This window comes from Pipistrellus kuhlii, unplaced genomic scaffold, assembly GCF_014108245.1.
Source record: "Pipistrellus kuhlii isolate mPipKuh1 unplaced genomic scaffold, mPipKuh1.p scaffold_m20_p_6, whole genome shotgun sequence".
Lineage (NCBI taxonomy): Eukaryota > Metazoa > Chordata > Mammalia > Chiroptera > Vespertilionidae > Pipistrellus > Pipistrellus kuhlii.
Genome location: NW_023425562.1, coordinates 46850628 through 46875787, shown reverse-complemented (window position 1 = coordinate 46875787; position 25160 = coordinate 46850628). Strand labels below are relative to the sequence as shown.

The window sequence follows — 25160 nt, the reverse complement described above, 5'->3', positions numbered from 1 at the left end:
TGCAGATATTGCAGGCTTAGCTCCAGGCCACAACAATAAAGTGAGTTGTCATCTTTGCACTGGTGGAGAGTCTTGCCTTCAACTTGTAAAAACCTCAACATCAGTGAAGCGCAGTAAAGCAAAGTGCAATACAACAAGACATTCCTGTACTAAGAATTCCATCAAAGTTAGCTGCTGCTAGCCGAAACCGCTTTGGCTCAGCAGTAGAGCATCGGTCTGCGGACTGAAAGGTCCCAGGTTCAATTCCGGTCAAGGGCATGTATGTTGGTTGCGAGCACATCTCCGGTAGGGGGTGTGCAAGAGGCAGCTGATCGATGTTTCTCCCTCATCGACATTTCTAGCTCTATCTCTCTCCCTTCCTCTCTGTAAAAAATCAATAAAATATATATTTTTTTAAAAAGTTAGCTGTTGCTGCTTTCAGAAAATGGACTATGGTAGACATACTACAATAGATTAACATATCTACCCTGTCTTCTGCCGCGATGTTTTGAAAACTCTGTGGTATTTATTGATATATATATATATATATATATATATATATATATATATATATATATGTTTATATTTATATATATGTATTTATATTTATATTTATATCAATATACCTACGTGTAGGTGTGTCTATAGGTAAATTCCTGCAGCCTAATTATTAGATGAAAGGACATCAGGGATTGCACTCCCAAGTATTATACTGGGTTCCTCCAGCTCCAATAGTTGAAAGTAGTTTTTCCTATGTTCTATATTACTCCATTTTTTTCTGCCTTTTAATCTTTGCCATTATGGAAGGTAAAAATTGTATGCCATTAGTCAGTGAGGCTGAGTATCTCTTCATATATTTGTATGCGTTTTTTTAATATATTTTATTGATTTTTTTACAGAGAGGAAGGGAGAGAGATAAAGAACTAGAAACGTCGATGAGGGAGAAACATCGACCAGCTACCTCTTGCACACCCCCTACCAGGGATGTGCCCGCAACCAGCCCCGCAACGCAACCATGCCCCTGACTGAAATCGAACTTGGGACCTTTCAGTCCGCAGACCTACACTCTACCACTGAGCTAAACCAGTTTCAGCTTTTTATATATTTGTATTTTCTCTTATATGAAGTGCTGATTATCATTCTTTGCTCATTTTTCCTTTGAGTTGTGAGTTTTTCATTGATTTGTAAGGTAGTTTTGTAAATAGTGTTTTTTGATTGACTGTCTTTTGTATAGAAGCTTTAAATTTAACATTGGGCTTTTAAATGTCTTTCCTGTGGTATCTTGAAAAGCTAATGCCTATTTATATAGAATATATTTATGTTACAAAAAAGGAGGGGTTTTCCCTTCAATTGCGGAAGTTATTATATACACATTGTTCTGAATCTGGAAAAAAAAAAGTTAGGAGGAAAAAGCTACCAGCAACAGAAAGAGCATCACTCTTAATAGTTGGCATTTTCATTTTAGTTGTCATCTAGTAGGGAATGTGAATTTTTGCATAATTTGCATGATAATGTCTGTAGCCTATTTTTGGTCAGTTAACAGTCCAATATGTGCTATGTCACATTTCATTTTCTCAGGATATAATACCTTACTTAATCATTTCTCTTTAGTTAAAACTTTCAATGTTTCTTATTATTGTGCAATTTTTTAAAGTTAGATTGTGTTCTTATGATACAAGTACCTCCTTGGAAATGGGATTACTAAATCCAGCAATATTAGGATTTAAATACTTTGGGTACATATTACCAATTTGCTTTCCTGAAGTGTGCTACCAGTCGATGTTCCCATCAGCGTAAAGACTCTTACTGCACCTCCCTCAGAAGACCAGAGCCAGCCAGAGAAGGTCTGGGAATGGAGCTTCAGAAAACAGCACAGCTGGTATGATGCCCATTGTTCAGGTGGTAGTGATCTTCAGAGGTTTGAAAAAGAGCCAGAGGCCAGTGGAGTGGGGGAAGAGATCGTGACAGGAAGGATAGAGAGGACCAAAGCAGGCTCTTGAGGGATTTGCATTTTATGCTTAAAGTTGTAGAAAGTCAGCAGAGGGAGTTGCCAGACAGTAATGGCTTGGTGTGACTCTTGTTGTGGATAAGAATGCCCCAGAGGCTGTGGCCATGGATTGTGAGAGAGAGGATGGTTTGAACATCTGATGGTTGAGGATTTTTTTTGGTGTGTATGGTGATTAATCATTTAGGGATCATTGATGTACTGGATGTGTGAAGGATAAAGAAAGGAATGGAACTGAGGAAATCCAGCTTGAACAGCTGGCTGGTTGGTGGTCACTGAGGTGCAAGTGGTTAGCTGGGGAACAGGTGCAGAAGCAGAAGCAGAACCAGAAGCTGATGTTAGGGCTCTTGGATCTCCAAATGGTCATGTGAAGGAGTTGATGGAGAGTGAGGATGGAGTTTGAGGGAGAGACCAGCCATGGGTAGGCCTTTGGGAGTCATTTGCTTTTAGATGGTCATTATAGCCAAAGGGACTGGGCAGGGTCATAAGGTGAGGTGTTTCTTTCATGTGAAAATGTGTTCAGGACCCTGAGTAACTGCCCTAAAATAATGAAGGTTAGAGAACTGTTTGTAAGCTATCACTCTTAAATGGTTGAGGCTCCCCGTCACTGGGTCTTGGCTAGTATCTGGAGTGGAGTAGGTACATGATACTATGTTAACCAAATGATGTTTAAAGATTCAAGAGACCTTTCCCCATTTTGCTGAGACATTTTATGTTCAGTTGTTTTGATAAAGTCACTTGATTGTGTTAACCTGTGAGACATATAAACTGCACATTGTCCTTTTTTTTTTTTTTTTTTTTTGTAAGGCATGGAAGAAAAGGCTAATCCAGATTAGGAATATTTCAATTAAGACCTTGTAAGAAAACTCAAGACTTTGTGCTATAATATAATCACCAAACCTTGCCTGTGTTATGGAAAGATTTTTGCCTGTGTCGTGTCATCCTTTTTTTGTTCAATTTATTCCTCCCCCTCCAATTGTCCTACTTTCTCTTCTGTAGTTAGTTTTGAACAAAATAGGGAAACTTTTTTTTTTTTTGATTACTCAGTTTTTTGTTTTTTAAATCCTTAGCAATTTTTAAAAATCCTTACTGAAGGATATGTTTCTTGATTTTAGAGAGAGAGGAAGGGAAAAAAAAAAACAAAAAAAAACCTACATTGATGTGAGAAAGAAACATGGATAGCTTGCCTTCTGTACACTCAACTGGGGATTGAACCCAAAACCTAGGCATGTGCCCTGCCTGGGAATTGAACCTGCCACATTTTTGGTGTATGGGACGACACTCCAACCAATTGCTAAGGTCACTTGACCAGGACTTCAGCAATTTTCAAATCACATATTTGTTTTCTTTTCCCCTGACTGTAAAGGAATTAGACATTGGAAAATATAAAGTATAAAGCAGTGATCTACCTGTAATTCGAATAGCCAGCATTTACTATTTTGTTTTAATTCCTTCTGGTCCTTTGCCTATATTTATATGTGTATGTGGAAATAATGATATAATCCTATTAAGAACTTTTAACCAGTATTTTATGGTGCATATTTTATGATAACTTGTAATATTTCTATAAACACGGTTGTTGAAACTGCAGAGTATAGGTAAATTCATACTGGCTAACAGAATACAAACACTGAAAAGTCTTTGAGAAACTACTCTGAAGTTCAAATTTTGTGTTTTTAAAAAATCTTGATTTGAAGTCAGCTTGCACACTTTTCTTACTCGCTTTGGTTATATTAACTTAAAATTTAATTACCTTTCACACACTTCACTGCTTTCCCTTGGAGCATACTGGTCCAATGTGACCCTTTGTGGTATTTCATAAAATTCCACCTGATAAACCATCCTAATTTTCTAAGTGTAGTAGAGGCTATTAAGCATATTCTTTTGGTAATATGTCAGAAGTGCTAAGAGCCATGAAAAGATGTGCATTTAATGTAAGCAATATAGAATTACAGAATTGCCATGTATTTTTTAACATTATTTTGGAAAGAACAAAACAAAACAAAAACCCAAAAAACCCAAGGGGTGTGAGACTAGAAGCAGCCTTTCCTTTTGGCATCCTCCGGTAGAACCAGCCCTGGTCATTCATAGGTGTGCCTCCTGTGACCTTCCTTGCCAGTAATAACAGTGGGGAATTCCAGGAAAGGCTACTATCACTAGAGCTCCCTTTGTTAAATGCATTCTGCCCACATTGGGAAACTGAAGTTTCTGCCTCAGGACACCGGTCTCTTCTTGCTCATTTGATTATTAATGCAGAACCTGTATTTGCTTGGAAAACTCCTTCAACCTTATGTAGCCCTTGCTCCTTCACTATTTTTGTCTCCATGTTTTCATCCTTTCCTCTCAAATCAGCTTTCTCTTGTGCCTTCTTCTCCAAGATTCGAATCCCATTTTCTTAGGATTTATTTTAAATCTCGGAAATCTCATTGTGTCTGCTATTACTTTAATGGAGGTTATGACTCAGAAGCTATAAAAATGGATACATAAAATATGTTAAATTTTAAATTGAGATTATAATATATATAGTTTTATAGTTTACTATTCTAACAGTATATTGTGAAAGTTTTCCCATATTTTAAAATATTCCTTGAGGACACGAACATATAGTTATCTGTACTTTATTTTCTCTCTGGTTGATAATCAAGAGTGCTTACAATTTCTCAGTTATGTTTTATAAGGAGCTTCTTAGACTGTATGACTCGACTATAGTCCCTAGTTTATTTCTTTAGACTCTTTATTTCCTTCTCAGTGATACCCCCTTTTAGACTTCATCTTTATTTACTCTATTGCAACACATTCCTAGCAGGTTTCCTTGTTTTCAGTTTCGGTGGACTCAAGGTTTCTCTGCCCACTGATAACCTCAGTGACCTTGGAAATTACAGCACATCTGTGGCACTCCTGTGTCCATATCTGTTTAAGAATTCTAGTCACTTTCATCCATCCACCCCTCATACCTTCTTCCCTGACTTGTGGGGGGAACATGCAGTGTCATACATGCGGGTCACTCGCTGAGTTGATGACACTATCTGAAATCAGACTTCCATGCCGTTCAACTTCTTTGACTCAGCCATCTTCTGCTTCCTTTTGCTCCTCAGTTGTTTCAGACTTTGATATTCTTGGCTCAATCTCTAATCCCTACCCCACCCACTCTTATACTTTTCTGCAGCAGCAGCCCTAAGTTGGAGCAGTACTATAAACTGCCCTTCCCTCTACCTAGTTCTTATTTACAGCAGCAATTGTCCTTTTTCTCACATATCACCTCAGAAGCAGCTTCCACCCCTTCTCCAAAAGCACCAACTACTTCACTCTGCACAAAGTCCTGACCTTTTAAACCAATGCTTCTCAACTGGGGGTATCTTTGCCCCCTTAGCAATGTCTGGAGATAGTGTTTGATTGTCACACCCGAGGAGAGCTGCTATCTAGGGGATAGAGGCCAGATATGCTGCTAAATATCCTACAATGCACAGAACAGACCCCCCTTTCACATTAAGAATTAGCTGGCCCCCAGTGTCCTTAGAGCCCAGGTTAAGAAAGTCTGCATTAGACCTAGTCTTAATCCTAAGCCATTCTCCATTGCTTGTCCAGTGTCTGCATTCTTGTCTCTCTTCACCACAGCTGCTTTGTGGAACATCATTTGTTGTTATTGTTTTTTTGTTTGTTTTTCTTTTTGGAATATTAGATTTGAGAAGTTTCAGGATACCCTCAAATAGTAGTGTAATGGGAGCAGGGATAGTAACTCTGCATTGAGACCCATTGTTTGTGTTGAATCCACTTTAGTGTCTGTTCCTAGATGGTGGTGCTTCCCTGGTTGGGTCCCACTTTCCTCTGGATGGAGAGACTAAGGGTTCTAATGCTCCCGCCATTGCTACCATTTACTAATTCTGTGTTAAAATTGTTGTTGACCAAAAAAAACCGGTTTGGCTCAATGGATAGAGCGTCGGCTTGGGGACTGAAAGGTCCCGGGTTCGATTCCGGTCAAGGGCATGTACCTTGGTTGCGGGCATATCCCCAGTAGGGGGTGTGCAAGAGGCAGCTGATCGATGACTCTCTCTCATCGATGTTTCTAACTCTCTATCTCTCTCCCTTCCTCTCTGTACAAAATCAATAAAATATATTTAAAAATAAAATAAAATAAAATAAAATAAAATAAAATTGTTGTTGACCAGGTTTAGTTGCATTTTAGTGGAGGTTGGGCCAAGGCTGATCTCCATGAGTTGGGGAGAAAGATGTTAACCTGAAAATGGATGCATGGCACGTGGTCAGTAAGTTTGATTGTTAATGGTGGTAGCAAAATTGTAGTTGGAAAAATCAAGTGTGGGCTTTTTCCTTCTCCCAGAATAAGATTTTTCTATGCCTTTTTTCAAGGCAGAACTGTGAACAGACAAGGAGGAAACATAATAAAATGAAATGTTTGGCTGTGGGAAAATGATTATTAATCAGAAATGTGAATTTTGTCTTCACTTTTTATATTAATACTTAGAGTTTCTGCTCTTAAATTGAGATTGTTTAGCACTTATGTGTCCCCACTTTCTGCTTAAACCTTGAGGTAGTTTTCTTATTTCAAGAATTCTACTGAAAAATGGTTAGAACTGTCAACTTGTGAGGAACTATCTGTGAGGGTGTATTTGAGGACAGGGTTTCTGGTAGTAGCCCAATGCCCAATTTCTCCACCAAGACGTCAGTGATCCTCCCAGCCACTAGAGGTCGCTGGCTCTCCTGGTGATCTGTTTTGTCATCTTAGCACCTCCGGGAATCCTAGCCTTTGAGCACCTGAGGGAACTGGATAGTCTAGTTTAGAGTTTCTCATTTGGCATGCCAGGAACACTTAATGAGTGAGCACACCAACAAATTGGAGTTTGTGTGGAAAGTTAGCTTTTCGCTATAAGTAAGAACACTTCCTGTGTCAACCACACCTGTGGGGTTGTAGAGTGGGGTTTGACCTGCTTCAAGCAAGAGCAAAAAGGAGTCCTTTAGTGCCAGTCACAAGCCTGAGAAAGAGAACACATTTTACTTGGCCCTGGGAGTTGAGCAGAATAAAGGGTGGTTAGTTCTGTAAACCGTACCCCTCAAATGGGACTCAGAGCCCTTGATCTAGGCCTGGCATCTGAAAATGGTTTGCACATCAGAGATGTTGGATTCATAGGGAGGTGCTGTCTCTCTTGTGATACTAAATCCCTGCTTCTTTTCTGTTTGGTGGTGTAGTTTGTATCATAGTTCTCTTTGAAACCACAGACACCATTTAAAACAAGCAAACAGCCCAATCCCAGGTTATATTACTTAGAAAACCATGTGCTTTCTGGGTATTGCCTGTCCTGTCAGGCATGTCCTCTATTCATCTTTCTATGATCGAGAACTGTCATTTGAAGAAGCAGTGCTGCAGGTAACAGCGTTCTGGCAGGTGTGGCTGTGTCAGCTGAATGCCAAGCTGGGCGGGATTACTTAGGTTTACGGTAGGGGTGGAGCTTGAGTCAACTCCTTTTCCACCAAGGAGCATTTCTTTCTAGCTGTCATTGAAGTGATTCATCAGGATAAGTAGCCAGCTTGGAGCATTCATCCTCAGTTGTGTTAAAACTTGCTGGGGTTCCCCGAGAACCAGCAGAGTTGTGTGCTGGCAGCATTTCAACACAGAGAAGGAGAAGACAGACCAGAGCCCAAGGGTCCTAGGGTCGTCGAGGTGGATTTCCAGCTGTGCTACCGGAACACTAGCCCAATCTGACACCTTCCGGCAGGAGAGGTGGCTTGTTTTCCGTGAGCCTTGAGGACAATTATAGGTAAGCACAAAAACACCACTGTATGTTTATTATATGAATGTATAACATCTACTATTGGCATGGAGTTGGAATTTGGTGTAGTACTGTTTTTATATCTGTGGCATTCTTCAAGATTTTTCTTTATAAGTCACTTCTCTTTGGTGTTCAGGGTTAGCTGTAGTTGATCAATTTGCTCTCCTTATGTATAAACAGACAGGAGCAAAGAATGAGATTGAAAAACATTGTCATCTGAACTCTCCTGATTTCTTTACTCTTTGTGTCTCATCTTTGGCTGGGCTATTTAGAAACATAAACACTTTTTATTCAAAAAAAAAGGAAAGCACATGGATACTTTAGTTTTCTTTTTGAAATCATGGAAAATGTAAACCACTTAATTTCTGGGAATTTTTCTCTGACTTAGAAGTCACTGGTTTAGGAGGAAACAATTGTGTTTTTCTTCCTGTTTGTGTTTGGTTTCTTTTTTCTGAGTGTTTCTGACTTAGAAACCTCACTGGAAAAGAGGGAGACATCAGTTGAACGTGGCCTGAAATGAAATAACAACTGAGGGGTGTGAAGTGTTTGCTTGAACAATGACTTATGGTTTATATCTGAATTTTTGCTTGGCAGTGATAGAAATCTTTCTTCCCCTTAGTTTTTTGGCTTACATGTCTTATTCTAAATCTATTTGTTTTTGTTATTATTAATTAGAGAAAACAAAACTTATAGCCCAGGACATAGTTACCTGAAGTTTTCCTTTGGGTTTTGCTGTCATTTCCCTCCCTTACTACTCATACCTATGAATACACTATATGATTAACACATGCTTTTTTTTTTTTCCCCTGTTTCTTTACTGTCTCATTTGATGGTGATTCATAAACTGTTAGTTTCACCAGTTAGTATATGTCTGTATGTTGCCAAAGACTGAAATAAACTGGAATGCAGGACACACCTTTATGTTAATGAGCCAAGTTACTTTCAAACAAGTATTTCTAATGTGAAATATCTTATTAAAGAATAACTCAGATTTGATGAGTATATTGTTTACATGCATGTGAGTTAGAGTATGCCAATCAAATAAAGAAAAAGAAACAAGTAATTAAACTATAAGAGGGAATTTAAATAACATGTGTTATTGCCTTTTTTCAATGTCTCTGAGGACAAAGTGAATTTTAAATCCCATGAGAATTTGAGTAAGATGATGGTGAAATTGAGAAAAAGCAGAAATATTTCATTAGGCAGAAGAAAAGGAAGGACATGATTTTCACACACATTTTTCTTATAAAGGTTTGTTGTTGTTTTGCAGGGGGAGTCTTTATTGCAACTAAATGGTATTTAAACCAACACGGTTAGGACATTTTCTTGTCACTGGAGAATATAATGGAAAGAGAAAAGATGAAGGCAGAAACAGGATGATAGACATTTGCTAGTTGAAGAACATAAAAATTTATTCTAAAGTGGGTTGTTGGTGGGTCTGGTGGTGGTGGGGAGCCCTATATACTTATTGACAACCTCATAGAGGCAGTTAATAAAATTGAAGTTTTTGTGGTTATGGCTATTGTGTTGGAGTGAAAGGATTGTTTTTATTTATGTTTTAATCTCATTCCAGGTGATGTTTATTTCATCAGTCAGTATTTCTTAGGGCTTTTCCCAAATCAATTTTCAGGTGAAGTCATGTACATATCATTTCTTTCACCTTGGCAGAAATCTGTTCCTTCTTGTGGGTTCCCTCCTTTGCATTTTAAGTTAATGATGATTTAATGTGCTAGCAACGTAGAGGATTTCCTATTCTCTAGGTTGTCTTGAAGCTAGCCTGCTAATCTCTCAGGTTGGATCCGAGGCTTTTGAGGTCATTCACCTGCAGGGTGATGGCAGAAGCACGTGCTCTCAAGTGTTTACGGAATCTGCCTCAGCTATGCTCTCAGTGGCTCAGAATTCCACAGGGGGTCACCTGGCACACCTTCACTTACAGTAAATATTTGTGCTCTCTCCATGCTTGGCCTAGTTTTCTTGGTACCCAGGTCGGTAGGAGCACACGTAGATAGGCAGCTTCCCCATGTGATCTTGCCCACTGGCCAGGACTTGTGGGTCAGGCCTGGGTGAGACCGCCAGCTACCCTCCTGAAATCAAAGGGGGCTTTGTTTCTGACCCATCTAAAGGCCCAAGGTCTAGATCTTATAGAAAATCCCTCCTGCCCTGCTGTTGTCACCAAAACTGGATGAGCCAAAATAATCACGAGATCTTGAACCATGAGCTGTACTCTCTCGGCTGAGACATATGTGAGCTATTTATTCATCTTAGAAGTAGTTACTGGAAGAAAGGTTAAAATACCAGCTCCTGATTGACATCATCGCTGAAAACAAAGGATTGTTTTCTTCTCTCAGAGAAAGGAATTTTCTGAGGAAATTTTTGGAACAGCACATGAGACGTGTGACATATCATCAATTCCCAGGGGTAGTTAACAGTGTCACTTCAGACAAAGTGGAAACACAGAGACCATAGATTTCAGTGGGGTCACTGGAGTTTAACAGAAATACATAAAGAGCACCGCTTCAGTGATGTAAGCAGTTGTGCTCACCTCACTATTACTCATCAGCCCTGGGCAAGAGAATCACATGGAATTATAAGCCACCTCTGACTCAGGTTAGTGACTGGAAAACCCCACCACTGAGGGCATTTGGTCATGTGTTCTGAGCAGAGGTCATGTGGAGTCCTGGGGCTGCGATCTTCAGGAACATTAGCCCACACAGGTAAGCAAACCTTCAGCACCGTTCACAGGGTCAATGAGTTTATTTTGGCCAAGATCTGCCATGCTAAGTAGATGCGCTTGAGCCTCAAGAATGTCTATAGTTTCATTAAAGGAAGTTGGAGTACATTCTACTTTTCTTTCGTACCCTGCTGTGATGAGGTCTTCAGAGGCATCGTTTTATGTAGGCTCATCAATGAGTGATCTCTGAAAGAGATTTGTTCTTTGACACTCTCTGGTATTACATTCATGTGACTGTTTAGTTTAACTCATTGACAAGGCTTGTTAATTACTTTAAAATAATGTGTCTTTCCACTATCTTTTTAATCCATTAGTTACCAAATAGTTATTAAATGTCTTTGGGCTAGGCACTGAGGAGTACCATTTTCCCCTTACACTTGACACTTTTCATTGAGCTAAATTTTTTTTTTTAAGTTTGACTTGTTCCTTCTCTTACTCTTATTTTTACTTGATTAATTTAAATTTTTTAAAAAGTCCTTACCTGAGGTCTTGTCTTTTTCATTGCTCTTTAGAGAGAGAGAAGAAGAGAGAAAGAGGAGAGAGAAACTTTGATCCATTGCCTCTTGTATACACCCTGACTAGGTATGGAACTTGCAACTTAGGTATGTGCCCTAACCGGGAATTGAATCCACAACTTTTTGGTGCAGGGAACAATGTTCCAACCAACAGAGCCTCCTCACCAGAGCTGGTTGATTTAATTTTCAGTATAGACTTTAGCAGCTCTGAAGCATTGGGCTGAGTGAGGATGGCCATCAAAGACAATTAAGAATTGATTTGTAAGAATTTTGTCTCTTACTTTTGTTAGCTGGTTTTAAAAAAATTAATCTCTTCAACTCTTTGTTCTTTAATGGGAGGCCACACATCAAGGTTGAGTGGTTTTCTTTGTGTGCATGTGCACCAGTGGAACTCTGTTTTTGAAGAAAATAAAGAATTTAACAGCTAGAAAGGATTATAAGCTGAAAGGTATTCATGTCAGGGAGCAAGAGCGAGTGAGAATGGAAGATGTAATGGCCCTCATCACGCCACCTGCATAGAACTGCAGATCCCAAGAGATCAGGCATCATCCTACAGCAGGGATATAGCCATTAAAATTCGATTTGGACCATGACATGGGACAGAAAGCTTTGATGACAAAGCCAGCATCTTAGTTTAGCAATAACTGGTTAGAGGTAGGACCCACAAACAGAGCAGCGAGATTCAGCAGCTGTATATGGTACAACCCCTGCCCCTCCCTGTGCAGGGAGGGCCCCAGCATCTTCACCTGCATGCAGGCTAATCCTAGGTGTTACCCTTGACATCATTAAGTTGCCCTTGTGTTATGCTAGCGACATCTGCATTTGGCTCTGCTTTTTTTGTGTGTTTTTGTTTTTTGTTTTTTGTTTTGTTAGGGAAGGTGACAAGTGTGGACAGAGAACAAAATTAAAAGCAGTTTGCAATCTCCCAAATTGAGAGTGCACCAGTTAGAGTCAAAGTGACCTCCCAACCTTGAGGGGAAATTAATTTACTCAACAGAGATGCACTGAGCACCTCAGGGGCCACTCTCAGATGGTAGGTGCTAGGAAAGCTAGTAATAACAGAAGAGGCCAAGTGTCTATCAGTGTCCAGCTGCTGAGCTGCAAAGCCATCCGAGGCCACCTGCCTATGTACCTGCAGGGAGCTTCAGCCCAGTGGAGAAGACTGACAGTAACCAAGAGAACAGATGGTAGTGTGTGTGCGCGGGACTATAAAGTAACAAAAATCAGGAGACAGGAATAACAGTTACATGGTGGACACCTTTTCTTCTTCTGCAGAGCAGCCCCTGACATTTTTTGTTGTTGTTGTTGTTAGTATGAAAGTTGTAGCCAAGTGGTTAGAAAACTTGATTTAAAAATCCTTTTAATATCCTCCTTATAGAAAATTATAAATTATTGTACCTGGAAGGGTAAATGTTTATGGATCTTAGAGCAAAATGAAAACATATATCCTGGAAAAAATATTTTCACTCTTTAAACATATCTAAGTATCATATCTACAAAACTAGGGACACCAGCATTGGTGCAGTAGCCTCAAACGAATAAATTATTCTGCCCTGTAAAGGCATGGTGGCCTGGCCAGTGTGGCTCAGTGGTTGAATGTCGAACCAGGCAATCAAGGTTCAATTCCCAGTCAGGGCACATGTCCTGGTTGCAGGCTTGATCCCAAGTAGGGATGCGTAGGAGGCAGCCAATCAGTGATTCTCTCTCATTATCGATGTTTCTATCTCTCTCTTTTCCTCTCTGAAATGTGGTGGCTGAGATAGAGAAATGGTTGAGCTTGTACCACTGACATAATACAAGTTTTGCCATTTGCCAAATTGAATTATATTAGGTTCTGTGACCTCCAATATTTGAGTTCTCATTTGTCTTTTTCCCCCCAAATTTAAGATTTATTATTGCAGCCATGGAATAAAAAGCTTATAAGTTATTACTGTTTTGAAACTAGTATAAGATAAATAATAAGTGGCAAGGGTGAATGGGAACACATGCAAAACAGGGGATATATGAGATGTAGTCCATATGTACATCCTGAACTCTTAACCCAGCATCGACAAGAATGAGCTAATTTGTCCTGAGTTTCTCAGTTCACAGGGCCAACGGTTCCTAGGGGCGGGGGGGGGGGGGGGGGGGTGGCCCTTGGGATGTGTTGTGGTCTAATGTCACTACCAAGGACAACAGAAGCTCACCAGCTGCTGAGGTATAAAGTACGCCTCCTCACCATTGGATGAGGTTAGCTGATGGAGATAATGACATCTGATAATTTCCAGGTGTGGGTGGCAAACCACAAAACACACCTGTGTATGTCTTACTGCATGCAACGTGCATGCCCTCAATAATGTTGCTATCCTGCTCTTAATTGATTAAATCAAGGCCAACATAACAGAAGAAAAATATCTTTGTCAAATGTGCAACTGTAATATTCTTGTGAAGGCTCTTCCCCTCCAATTAATGATTTCCCATTTCCTTCAAGTTGTTCAGAATCACTGTTTCTGAGAGGTCCCTGGACCATCCTCTTCTAGAATCTCTGTCCACCTTCTAACATCAGTCTCTTTGCCAGCAGTGTTCTTCTCTCTAGTATTTGTCATGTTCTAACACACTTATACTAATTTATTCTGTGTTGTTTGCCACCTGCCTACCTTTGTTAGAGTGGCAACTCCACAAGGGTAGGAAGTTGTCAGTGTTTCTTCCCTGCCTAGACCAGTGCCTGAGACATATAGTAGGTGCTCAGCGAATATTAGTTGAATGAAGCAGTGGGAGAGCAAGCCAGGCATCCCAGCCTTGGAGGGTCTACCAAAGGGAACTTCCGTGTGGTCTTCAGGATCCTGACTTGCTCTGTGGAGGCTGAGGTTGCTTCTGAGTTGTCATTCCTTTTCAGTGAGTTGTCTGTAGGTCACCTGGTCCCATTTTTATGCCTTCATAGGATGGGATTGGCTGGGTGGCTCTTTCATCTCAATTAGACTTTGAGATGAAAGTCTAATTGCTCGACTGTCTTCCATGCTTTTCCGAGTCTGAGTTGAGGCCCTGGTTTCTGTTGGTCCACAGGCAAAGGGCTCTGTGAGACTCCCTGCAAGATATTCATCGACCCGGCAAATGTAATAACCACTGTGGGCTTTTCCTACCTAATTGCCATGCTAGTTTTCAGCATTCAGCATGCTGCCATTACATGCTCTCTGTGGCTTGATTTAGCCTTAATCCTTGATTAATTGCCTTTTGTTCAAACGCCCACAGAGCAGATTATCCTTCACTTTCAGCTTATGCTCCAATCCTATTGGCTTTCTCTGTTTCAGTCTGGATGTGAGAAAAATAACCAAAAAATCACAAGTGAAGCTCGTATTTCTAGCCAATTGACTCCTATCTTAGCAGGGCTGTAGTTGAGAAGATGAGAGGTGGCCATTGCTCAGAATGTATGTTCCATGATATAGACAATGATATTTGACAGAATCGGTCCACTGCAGAACTTGAGATTGGCCCTAGCCACCTCAGACCCTATTTGCCTGGGCCGTCACAATACCCTATAAAGTAATTACTTGGTGCAGACCTACTGTGTGACTGGAATGTCATATAACAGGTAACCAAGACATGGCTCTGTTTGCTATAAGCTTCCAGACTGATAGCAGAAATACTGAAGTAAACAACCACTGTACTGATAGACTTCTGCCAACAGGAGTAGGGCTTGGGGGTTAGGAAGTCTTGTCACAGACAGAGTTCATCACAAAGGTTATGTGCAGGAAAGGTGGGTGCAGGGCATTTTCAGCAGAGGAAAAAGCATGGTGTGCTCAGAGAAGTAAAAGTCTCCTTTAGCTTAATATGTGTGGCACATGGAAGGTGACATTGTAGGGGCAGGTAGGGGCCAGAGCCAGGCAGACTGTGTATGTCACAATAGCCTGGACTTTATCTTTGAGGTTACAAGAACCAACTCAGAGTGGGTGATTCCCACGTGGTTGGTTTGGGTGATTGGGTTAATATTTGGCAGTATTAACAAGATGTGGATTAGAGGAGGCTGGAGCTTGTGGCAAAATTTATCCATGAGGTGCTTAATCATCAAGGTCGAGGTGTCCAGGGGTTGCCTGCCTGATGCTTCAAACCTGAGGACCTAAAAAGTATAGACCATACAATACATGGAGTATAAATCAATTGGCAGTTAGTAAGTGGTATTTGCTGGAACACATTGTTGCCCCCACACAAGCCATTTCTTGGGTTCAGATCATGTGTGTCTTAGTCAAGTTGTTCAGTTATAAGGAGGCATGCTGCAGGAGGCATGCTGCAGGAGGCATGCTATTTGAACAATAATTGTTGAGGTCACAGATTGCTTTTTCAGTATAGTAACTGAATATTATACCTGCAGAATGAGGACATGCACTTGCATGTTCACCTTGCTTGGGATAATCTAAATAACTTCCCACATGACCTGGTGAAGAGAGAGATCATGTCTCACTTTGTGGTACCACCTGCTATATCCACAAGTGGCATATATTTGTGGCACATAATTATGATCACTTGTTTAATAGTATCTCAATCTATGTCAGATGCACAAAAAATGGAGGTTAATTGCAACTAGTGTTTTTTTCAATCATCTGCTTATATAAAGGACTGTTGAAGAGTTTATTAGGTGTGTGAAAATTCACATCTATATTGAGGCTTATGCACCTTTTTTTTGAAAGGAAACCTTTCCAGGGTTGGGAACAAAATCAATAACACTATAAAGGCATGAAAAAATGACACTGAGAACTTATGCAACTGGAATAAAAATTCATAATCCTATATAACAAAAGCCTAATATACAAATCAACTGAACAGTGGAACTACCGGTTGCTATGATGTGCACTGACCACCAGAGCACAGATGCTCAACACAGGAACTGTCCCCAGCCTGCAGGCCCCAGGCCAGCCAACAGCAGCCACCCAATCAGCCCTCATTGCCAGCCAGGGCTAGGGACCCACCTATGCACAAATTTTGTGCACTGGTCCTGTAGTAGTATATAATATGCAAGTGATCCACTTATTATTATTATGAACTTCCTTTCTTGTTTATAAGTGATTATCAGCAGTCTAATCAGGGTTTTTGAAATTATTTTGTTATCTTCTCCCTAAGTTAGTTCTCAAATGTTAATATTTCTTGTGTCCTTTGATTTGCATATTAATTTTCTCACATAAGAGTATGTCAGTTCCATTGGTCAATTATTAAAAGTTTTGCCTTTAGTTAATCAAAAGTGGCTCATAATGGTCCTGGCCCAGTGGCTCAGTTGGTTGGATCGTTGTCCCATGCACCAAAAGGTTGTAGGTTCAATCCCCAGTGGGGGTGCATATGGGAGACAGCCGATGGATGTTTCTTTCTTAAATTAATGTTTATTTCTTCCTATCTTTCTTTCTGTCTCTCCAAAATAAATGAAAACATTTCCTCAAGTGCGGATTATAAAAACAAAAGTTGCCTGGCTGGTGTGGCTCAGTGGTTACCCTAATAGAGGGTGTGCAGGAAGCAGCCAATGGATGATTCTTTCTCATTTCTTTTGAGAAATATTTCTTTTCTCTCTTCTTCTCTCTACCTCTCTGAAATCAATAAAAAATATATTTTTTAAAAGTGGCTTATGATACTAGTTTTTGGTGTCAGGTACTATTGCTGAAATGGGTTCACTGTGAACCTCCCATTTTGTTTTATTGAATATATTTGAGCTTATAATTTAGGACACTCTAGGAAATGATCCTGTGGCTCCCAGAGTATGGAGAAGCAAAGAAAGTGAAGCAAGTTTAAGAAAAATGAAATTAATGTGGAAAATACATTCTGTATCTAATTGATCATTATCAGGTAGATGATAGACTGAAAATTCTATATTTTAACAAATTGGGCAACACCAAGTTTCCACATATATGGCCCAGGGAAGAAGTTGCCCTATCCCAGTGATAGGCAGGAAGTCAGCAATCAAGACATGTTATTGAGGACTCATTCTGTGCCAACATATATGGAAAACACAGACCTGCCTAGGGCATGACTAGTGGCCTTTAGGTGACTTGCGGCTAGTTTAAGAGAATAAGATCTATACACTCGAAAAAAAAGCCAAATAATGTAAAAAGGCCCATGAGCCAGTGGCAAAAGAGTAGTCCAAACAATCATGACTGTAGGAATGCAGAGTGTGAAGAGGCTGATTATTACAGGTGGTTTGTTCTGGGCAGAGGAGGGGTAGGCTGGCTGCCTGGAGCCTACAAGGGTCTAGGATTTCCAGAGTCAGGAGGGGAGGGAATAAAGAATCGCCAATAAGTGAGTATTCACCCAGGGTAAGTGGGCTGAAAACTTTGAAGGCAGTAGATTGGTGTATTTGGGGAACCAAACAAATGTGGCTGCTATTGACAAGTGGTTTAATTGGATTCTGTACTTCTTGTCTAATAGAAAGCTTTAAGCATGCAGCAGCAGTAAAGCGGGGAACTGGGTTCTGTCTAAGTGTAATAGAGACCTGAGCCATAGTTCTTGTGGCAAAGGTACACTTTATCCTATGGAAATTCCTTCTCTTAATCTATCCCTGTGCTCTCACCCTGTGATCAACACTTTCTTCTTTAGTACCGAAGGGACAAGGAGAAACTCATATATCCATAAGACAGACTCATCTAAACAGTTGCATAACCTGAATGCTCTGACACATGCCTTTAGAAGGTGGGCAGGAACAACGCCTTCTAATAAATAGAACCTACCTTGGGCTGTCTTGAGAAGCCCTTAGATAGCCAGTCTCATCTAACATGGTAACTTAAGGGGGGATATTTTAAAAATCTAAACACAAGAAAAAAAAATCTCTAGTGTGCATCCAGCTTTGGGGAAATGATAGGGAATTGCAGTGTTTGCACTTGGTTGATTTTAAAGCAGGCCAGCCAAGATCTTTTGGGGGGAAGGTGATTAATCCTCACCTACTCATCCGAGGATATTTTTCCCATGGATTTTTTTTTTTTTTTTTTTTTTTTTTTTTTTTTAGAGAGAGAGAGAGACAGAGAGAGGAGGGGAGGGGGAGAGACAGAGAAAAAAACAACAACATTGATGTGAGAGAGACACATCAGTTGGTTACCTCTTGCATTCACCCTGACTGGGGCCCAGGGATTGAACCTGCAACCGAGGTGCATGCCTCTCCTGGAATGGAACATGGGACACTTCAATCTGAGGGCTGACACTCTATCCACAGAGCCAAAACTGACTAGGGCTCAACCAAGATTTTTAACACTGGAGCCTAGAAGGGTCTAAGATTTTTAATACTGCCCAAGGCTTCCTTTCTCCTCGACAGTATATGTGTCCAGGAAATCCAATGTGAGTGTCACATGATTGAGTAAATGCATGCCCGAAGACACTCCTCTCAATAGCATTGGGGGGGTGGGGAGCATTGTCATAATCTAGCCCTCCTTAAATTGATTCTAGTTTTTTCTCCCTGTGATAATCCAGTGAAGCATAACTGTTTTTTTCCTCTTTTAAATTCAGTTTTAAAAAAGTCTTGTGGTGCTACAGAACAGAATTCAGCATAATGGGAAGGTCAAGTGTCCGGTGATTTGTTTGCACATTTAAAAGCCTTGAAGATAAAACTTGAAAAAAAATATTTTCTGAGAGTTAAGAGGATACTTGGTTTCCCTGAGGAATTCTAGGATTTCACGGGTGGTTCTTTGTGTTTTTGAGAGCAGTCTCAATGTGCCCGGCAGGGTAGCATGAGGAATAAGGGCTATTGTGCAACTTAGTATGAATCCAGGATCCCTTAACTGCAGTTGGAAAAATCAGAAACCCTGGAAACTGAAAACATTTTTGTAGGTTTGTAGAAAACCTCATACCAACACCTGAGCTGAATGGACTTGACAGAATTCCTGGTTTTAGGTAGAACAACACGTTGTAGCGCATATGTTAACGTTTAAATATGGGTCCTGCCCCACACCTCTCCTAGGAATGTTACATAATCATTGGAATAGTCAGACCATCTTTCTACAATGAGGAAAAAGAGTCCTGTAACATATTTGGCTGGAGGGCTTCTGATAAGGACTGGTTTTAACAGAGTGCTAGTTTCTGAGGACTGCCCTGATAAAGTACCACTAACTGGGTTTGGAGGTTGTAAAACACAGAAATGTATTGTCTCATAGTTCTGGTGGCTGGACGTCTGAAATCAAGTCAGCGAGGCCATGCTCTCTCTGAGGGCTCTGGGGGGAAACTCCTGTATTGCCTCTTCCTTTTCTGGTGCTTACTGAGATTCTTAGCATCCTTTGGCTTGTGGGCGCATCTGCCCAATCACATGGCCCCTTCTCGCTCTGTCTTCACTTCATCTTCCTGTGGGCATGTGTGTTCCTGTGCCCAAATCTCTCTTCTTCTAAGGATATAGCCACATTGTGGTAGGGCTCACTCTAATGACCTCATTTTAATTTGATGACACCATATTCTTATAAGTCACCTTCTGAGATACTGGGGCCTACGACTTCAGTATGTTTTTTCTGAGGGAATGATTTAGCCCATATCACAGGGAATGGTCCCAGATGAGCTCCTCCGCGTGTGTGTGTGTGTGTGTGTGTGTGAGTGTGTGTGTGTTTTGTTTGTGTGTGTTTTTTTGTTTGTTTGTTTTGGTGGGTGTGTGTGTGTGTGTGTGTGTTCAGGGCAGGGCCACTTCTGAGGCCTGCACCCTCATGGCTTCCCTGGTGCCCTGGTGGCTACGTCACGTCATTGAATGGGTCTCACTCTTCACTCTGTGGAGTTGTCTCATATCACATTAATCCCATGGGAGGGAGGAGTCCTTTCCTCTCAGAGAATCTCACCTGTAAGAAGACAGATTCTTGCACTGAGAACTGACTGGGGCTCGGCTCCTGAGGTTCCTCTGGCACCACTGCCATTCCCACCCCTGAGAAGTCTAAAATGTTTTCAACATATGTTAAAGGGAGGATTGTATAGAATGTACTTAGTGGGTTCTTGACCTGGGGCAGAGAGGTTGATATTTTTTATGTGCAGAGGAAATGCCTGGCAGTACCCTCTTCTCCCCACCACTCCCCTATATGCCCTGAAAATTGTCCCGATGAGGCCTGCACTCAGCATAGGTGTTGTTTAATGTCCTGCATGGTGTCACTCTCTGCTAGACCTTTGTCCTCAAGCACCCAGCACACAGAGGTGGGTGCATCTCTGTGATGCTGGGGGCACTGTCTATCAATGAACCGTCTTCAGTCCTCACATCCTGGAGCCGGCATGAGGATGAGATGACATGCACCTGTGCTCCAGGAACCGGTGGCTCTTCCTGAGTTAAACATCTGTGCCCCCCTGTTTAGTTAATAAAGACTCAATTCCCTGAGTAGTTCTCTACATTAGAATTTGCCCTCTTTCCTAGTTCAGCACAGGTCGGTGTCAATTCCACTGTGGTGTCAAGTTCAAAGTCCCTCTGCTTGGCCAGCGGTATTTCTTTCTGTCATAGGGTATGGGTGGGATTAGCCAAGGAATGGACTTCAGGGTTATAGGAGTATAATGACTTTGGAAGTCTGTTCCCACACATGGGGATTTTGGTGCCATTCTGTCTGTATGCCTGTTTGTTTGTTTTTTAAGGCAATTGACTTTATAAATTGGGGGTAGAGGCAGCTAATTTATAAACAATGAAATATAGTTAGGCAATTAAGAATGCATCTCAGAGTTTTTGTTTTGTGAACTTCGTGCTAGACTGACTTTTGAAGCTTGAGGGAGTGGATAGGTGAGCAGGAGTCGGTATCCACCAGATTCAGGTCAGAACAAACCAGCCGACCAGCTGCCTCGGAATTTCCCCCTTACCCGGTTTCCTTTAAAACAGAGTTCCTAACAGGCTCTTATTATTATAGGGTCCTTGTAATGTTACTCCAACTAGACAATAGTGTTTTAAGTAGGCAAGAACTGGCTTGCCTTAACTCTCTTCCTTCCCTTTACCCCCATCAAAATAAACAGAAAGTGGTGCTAACCGGTAAGTTACACCACTTTCTGTTTATTTTGATAAACAGAAAGGTTGTAGGTTGCCCTTCCTACGACCCCAGTAAACATGGGCAATGTCAAGCAGCCAGAGTGAACCCACCAGGCAAGGCAAAGCCCCCGGCCTCCAGCAGACATGAAGCTGTACCCTCCTTCCACCCTCTCAGGTGTGATTGGCTAAGTGGGGGCAGAAGTGCTGAATGAATGAGTTTATTGTACTGGACTCTGGAAAAAGAGGAAAAGATGGAGTCCTACTGGTTCCCAAAGTGAGGTGTCCAGATGAACAAATTGTTACAAATGCAGATTAGTGGCTCCTACCTCAGATCTGAATGGGAAACTCTGGGGTTGGGGTTTAGTAATATGTGTTTTACCTTGCTTAATAGTAGAAAATTTAGAGGAAGAAAATAAACATAATTCATAAAGTTATCTAGAAAGAACAGCTATTAACTTTAGCTCTGTTTTTCTCAATTACTTTCATATATTATAGAGTTAGTCACATTTTTTATATCTTGCTTATTCCTGAATGTTATACCATGACTAGAGGACCGGTGCATGAAAATTCATGCACTTGAGGAGCAGGTATTCCTCAGCCCAGCCTGTTCCCTTTCACACTCTGGGAGCCCTCAAGGGCAGGAGGTGACCTGGCGATCAGGGAAAGGTGACGCCCCCATCATACCTCTGCTGCTGCCACTGCCAGCAGTGCAAGCCTCAGCTAGCCCTGGTTACCTGAGCCTCAGGCAGCCGTGATCCGAGGCTTGCCTGCATCTCAGGCGTCAGCTGGGCAGCCATCATCTGAAGCTTGTCTGTGCTTCGGTGCCAGCCTTGAGTAGCTGGGCAGTGGACATCTGAGGCTTTCCTGTGCCTCGGGCCAGCCCTGGGTGGCTGGGGTCTGAGGGGACTGGGAGACTTTGGAGGCAAGCTCTTATGAGTGGCTGGATTACATGGAGATAGGGCTGATAGGACTGGGCACTGCCATCTTGTGGCTGTAGGCACCACCATCTTTGAGGGTGTGGGGTCAATAGCATATTCTCTCCTTATTTGCTGTGGGCACTGCCATCTTTGTGGTGGTGTGATGGTCAATTTGCATATTCCTTCTTTATTGGGTAGGATTATTTTTCCCATTTAAAAATATTCTTTGAAAACATGATTTTAATGTTTTATGATATTCTAGCCCATAATTATACTGTGATTTATTTAACCACTCTCTATTGGTCTAGAGCAGGGGTGGGGAATGTCTGGCCAGCAAGCCATATCATTTGGTCTGGCCCTGCCATGACAATCACAGATAGGACTCAAAATTAATAAATCTAGGAACTTTTTTCATAGCACCATAATTTTAAGTTGATAATTTTGTATGGCCCATAAATGATTTTATAAATATCCAAATGGCCCTTGGCAGAAAAAAAGTTACTCACCCCTGGCCTAAATTTGTTGATCAAAGGCAACAACACTATGAATGTTTTTTATACATCCTGCCATCTGACTTTCCAGAAAACATATAATTTATTTCAAGTAGTAGAGTATTAAACTGTCTGCCTCTCTTTAGAAAGTAATAACTTTTTGGGGTCTTTGATAATGTTAGATGAAAACTTCAGTTTCAATATGATTGCATATATACATGTGTTTTATTTCTTCTCTCATACTATCTAGGTAGTTTTTCCCCCCCTTAGTTTGTGTTATTTCTTTATCAGTAATTTGTGTAACACTGGCTATCATAGTAAAAGTGGAAAAGAATGAGGAAATCTACAAAGCAGGTTTTTCAATAAAATTTTCTGGGTTAGCAAAGTTTCAGTGTGTCAAATACATCAAGTAGTCTAAATAAATTCTATTTCTGGTGTTATGTAACATTTTACATTACCAATGAGGTAATGAGTAAAGACCTAGTTCTTGTACAGGCTGTCCCTATTGAGCAAATGCATTTACAGAAAGGAATTATTGTTTCTTTCAGATTATGGTTGTTTCTTAAAAGGAAAAAAAAAAAAAGGTTGAAAATGAAGCCCTATATTGTTGTTCTTGTGATATCCAAGTATCTTGGAAGGACACCTTTAGAGCTTATAGTCATGGCAGTGTCCTTCCAATTTGGCTGCATTCTGAACTTAATCCACTTTGAATGCTTTGCCCAATGGAGGCAACTCTACCTTTCTTCCCCTTCTCTCCTCCTCACTGTCCTGCCTTCTTCAAAACATGAGGATCTCAGCAAAAACTATTTAGTCTGATAACAATGAGTGGATAATCTTTGCAAAAGGATTAGCCTTGACACATTCTGGTTTGCCATGGAACACTTCAGTGAGTCAGATGGAGAGGGTCAAGTATCACCCCCTTAACAATGCATCAAGACCGACTGTCTTTGTTCAATGTGTCCCAGGAGAGTGAGCAGTGGGCAGATCCAGAAAATGTTACTTCATGGTGATGTTGGAGGTGGAGTGAGATCCCTCTCTGAATTCTTTAAACCTAGTTGAACATGGTGACAGGAGAAGATCTGATGTTGGGTGGTGGGCACACAGTGTAATATATAGATCTTGTAACATAGAAACTGACTCTTGAAATATGTATGTTCATGTTGACCAATGTCATCCCAATAAATGTAATAAAAAATAAAACAAACTTATTTGGGAATGAATCAGTGCAAGCCTATAGTCCTTCAGTCTCTATTAGAGATAACCAGAGTGTCAGAGAGGGGAAGCAGAATTCTCAGCTCTGGGCTCTGAGTTGAGAATAATTACAATTCTCTTTTTACAAAATCAGAATGGACTCTTGACCAAGGTCTTTTGGTGACCTCATAAGAAAGCAGGTACTTGTGGCATTTTTGTTGAGCATCTTGGCAATTGTTAAACTTTTTTTTAATATTTATTTATTTATTTATTTATTAAATATATTTTATTGATTTTACACAGAGAGGAATTAAGAGAGATAGAGAGTTAGAAACGTCAATGAGAGAGAGTCATCGACCAGCTGCCTCTTGCACACACCCCCACTGGGGATGTGCCCCCAACCAAGGTACATGCCCTTGACCAGAATCGAACCCAGGACCTTTCAGTCCGCAGGCCAACGCTCTATCCATTGAGCCAAACCGGTTTCGGCTACTGTTAAACTTTTCAAGATTTCATTCCAGGTAACAGGACTTGTCTTCTAGCCATTGAGTTCACACAGGTTCTAGAGTGGCTCATGTGTCCAAGATAAGGTGATGTCACCATTCTATTTTTTCCCCTCTCAGAAGTAATCTTTTGTGTACAAATGAGGTTTCTTGTTTGTGAGTGGGCAGCTTGAATCTCCCAGGTGTTTTTTCCTCTGGACTTTATATATTTAGTGAAAACGACACAGGAACCTAAGATGCTTCAGGACTTGGTTTGTGGTGTTTCATTAGGTTGGGAATTGAGATTTGGAGGCCAATTCTAACTTTGAGACATAGGGTTTAAATAACACTAAATCATTAAGATTTTCTGATTCCAGAACATTGGTGTTAGGCCCCTGAAGACTTACATAAAACACATCACCATAGACATGGAACAAGAGATCCCAGAGCCCATATGTGAAGGCCTAATTGATCTAGAGAGCTCTGTAAAAGGACTTTAGTTATAAAGTGAGGCTGTAAGCAATGCCTTGGAATTCACAGTGTGCCAGAATGATAAGGGCTGCTTTGTCAGTGGTGCACCCTGCTCTTCTATGGCTGATGTTGCCTGTGTAGTAAGAGATCGAAGCACCAGTACCATTTCATAGCTTGAGACTGTACATAGTTATCTAGACCCAAGAGCTGGAGGTTGGTGTGGGCTCCAACCTCTCCTCCTAACCTACTCACTATGCTTATTTGCCTACCTACTTCTTTTGAGTACACCTTTGGGTGTCCTCCCACTTTTTTCTTGATCCTCACTGCCTTTCTCGAAATCTTTCTCACTGTTTGGTGCAAAAGTCTTCCACTGGTCTCCCTGCCCACTCCTTCATCTCTCAGTAACCAGGCTGATTATGAATTTTCCTATGTCAACAACCGCGTTACGGTGATGATGGTAGTAGCAACTGTGGCTAACATTTATTGAGTGCTCACTACATGTCAGACAGTATTATAATTTTAATCTTCCTTTTAGCCTCCTTGTACAAGATGTACTGCTAATGTTCCCATTATGTAGATGGTTAGGCCCATGGGAACTTTAATAAGTTTTCCAGAGGCATTCAGCCATACGTGGGGGAGCCAGATTGAGCCCAGGGACGATGGCCAGCTCTTTAATTGCATACAA

The 25160-nt window shown here is 41.0% G+C and overlaps 1 protein-coding gene and 1 long non-coding RNA gene across 5 annotated transcripts in view; both read left to right on the top strand.

Annotated features, from left to right (window-relative positions):
* NEDD4L (NEDD4 like E3 ubiquitin protein ligase) overlaps nucleotides 1-25160 on the top strand; it is a 294560-nt gene that overhangs the window by 132394 nt on the left and 137006 nt on the right. The window lies entirely within an intron of this gene.
* On the top strand, nucleotides 6138-25109 carry LOC123651581. The gene is made up of 3 exons (XR_006740387.1): nucleotides 6138-7755; nucleotides 10288-10291; nucleotides 25100-25109. It is a non-coding gene; the product is annotated as an uncharacterized LOC123651581 (long non-coding RNA).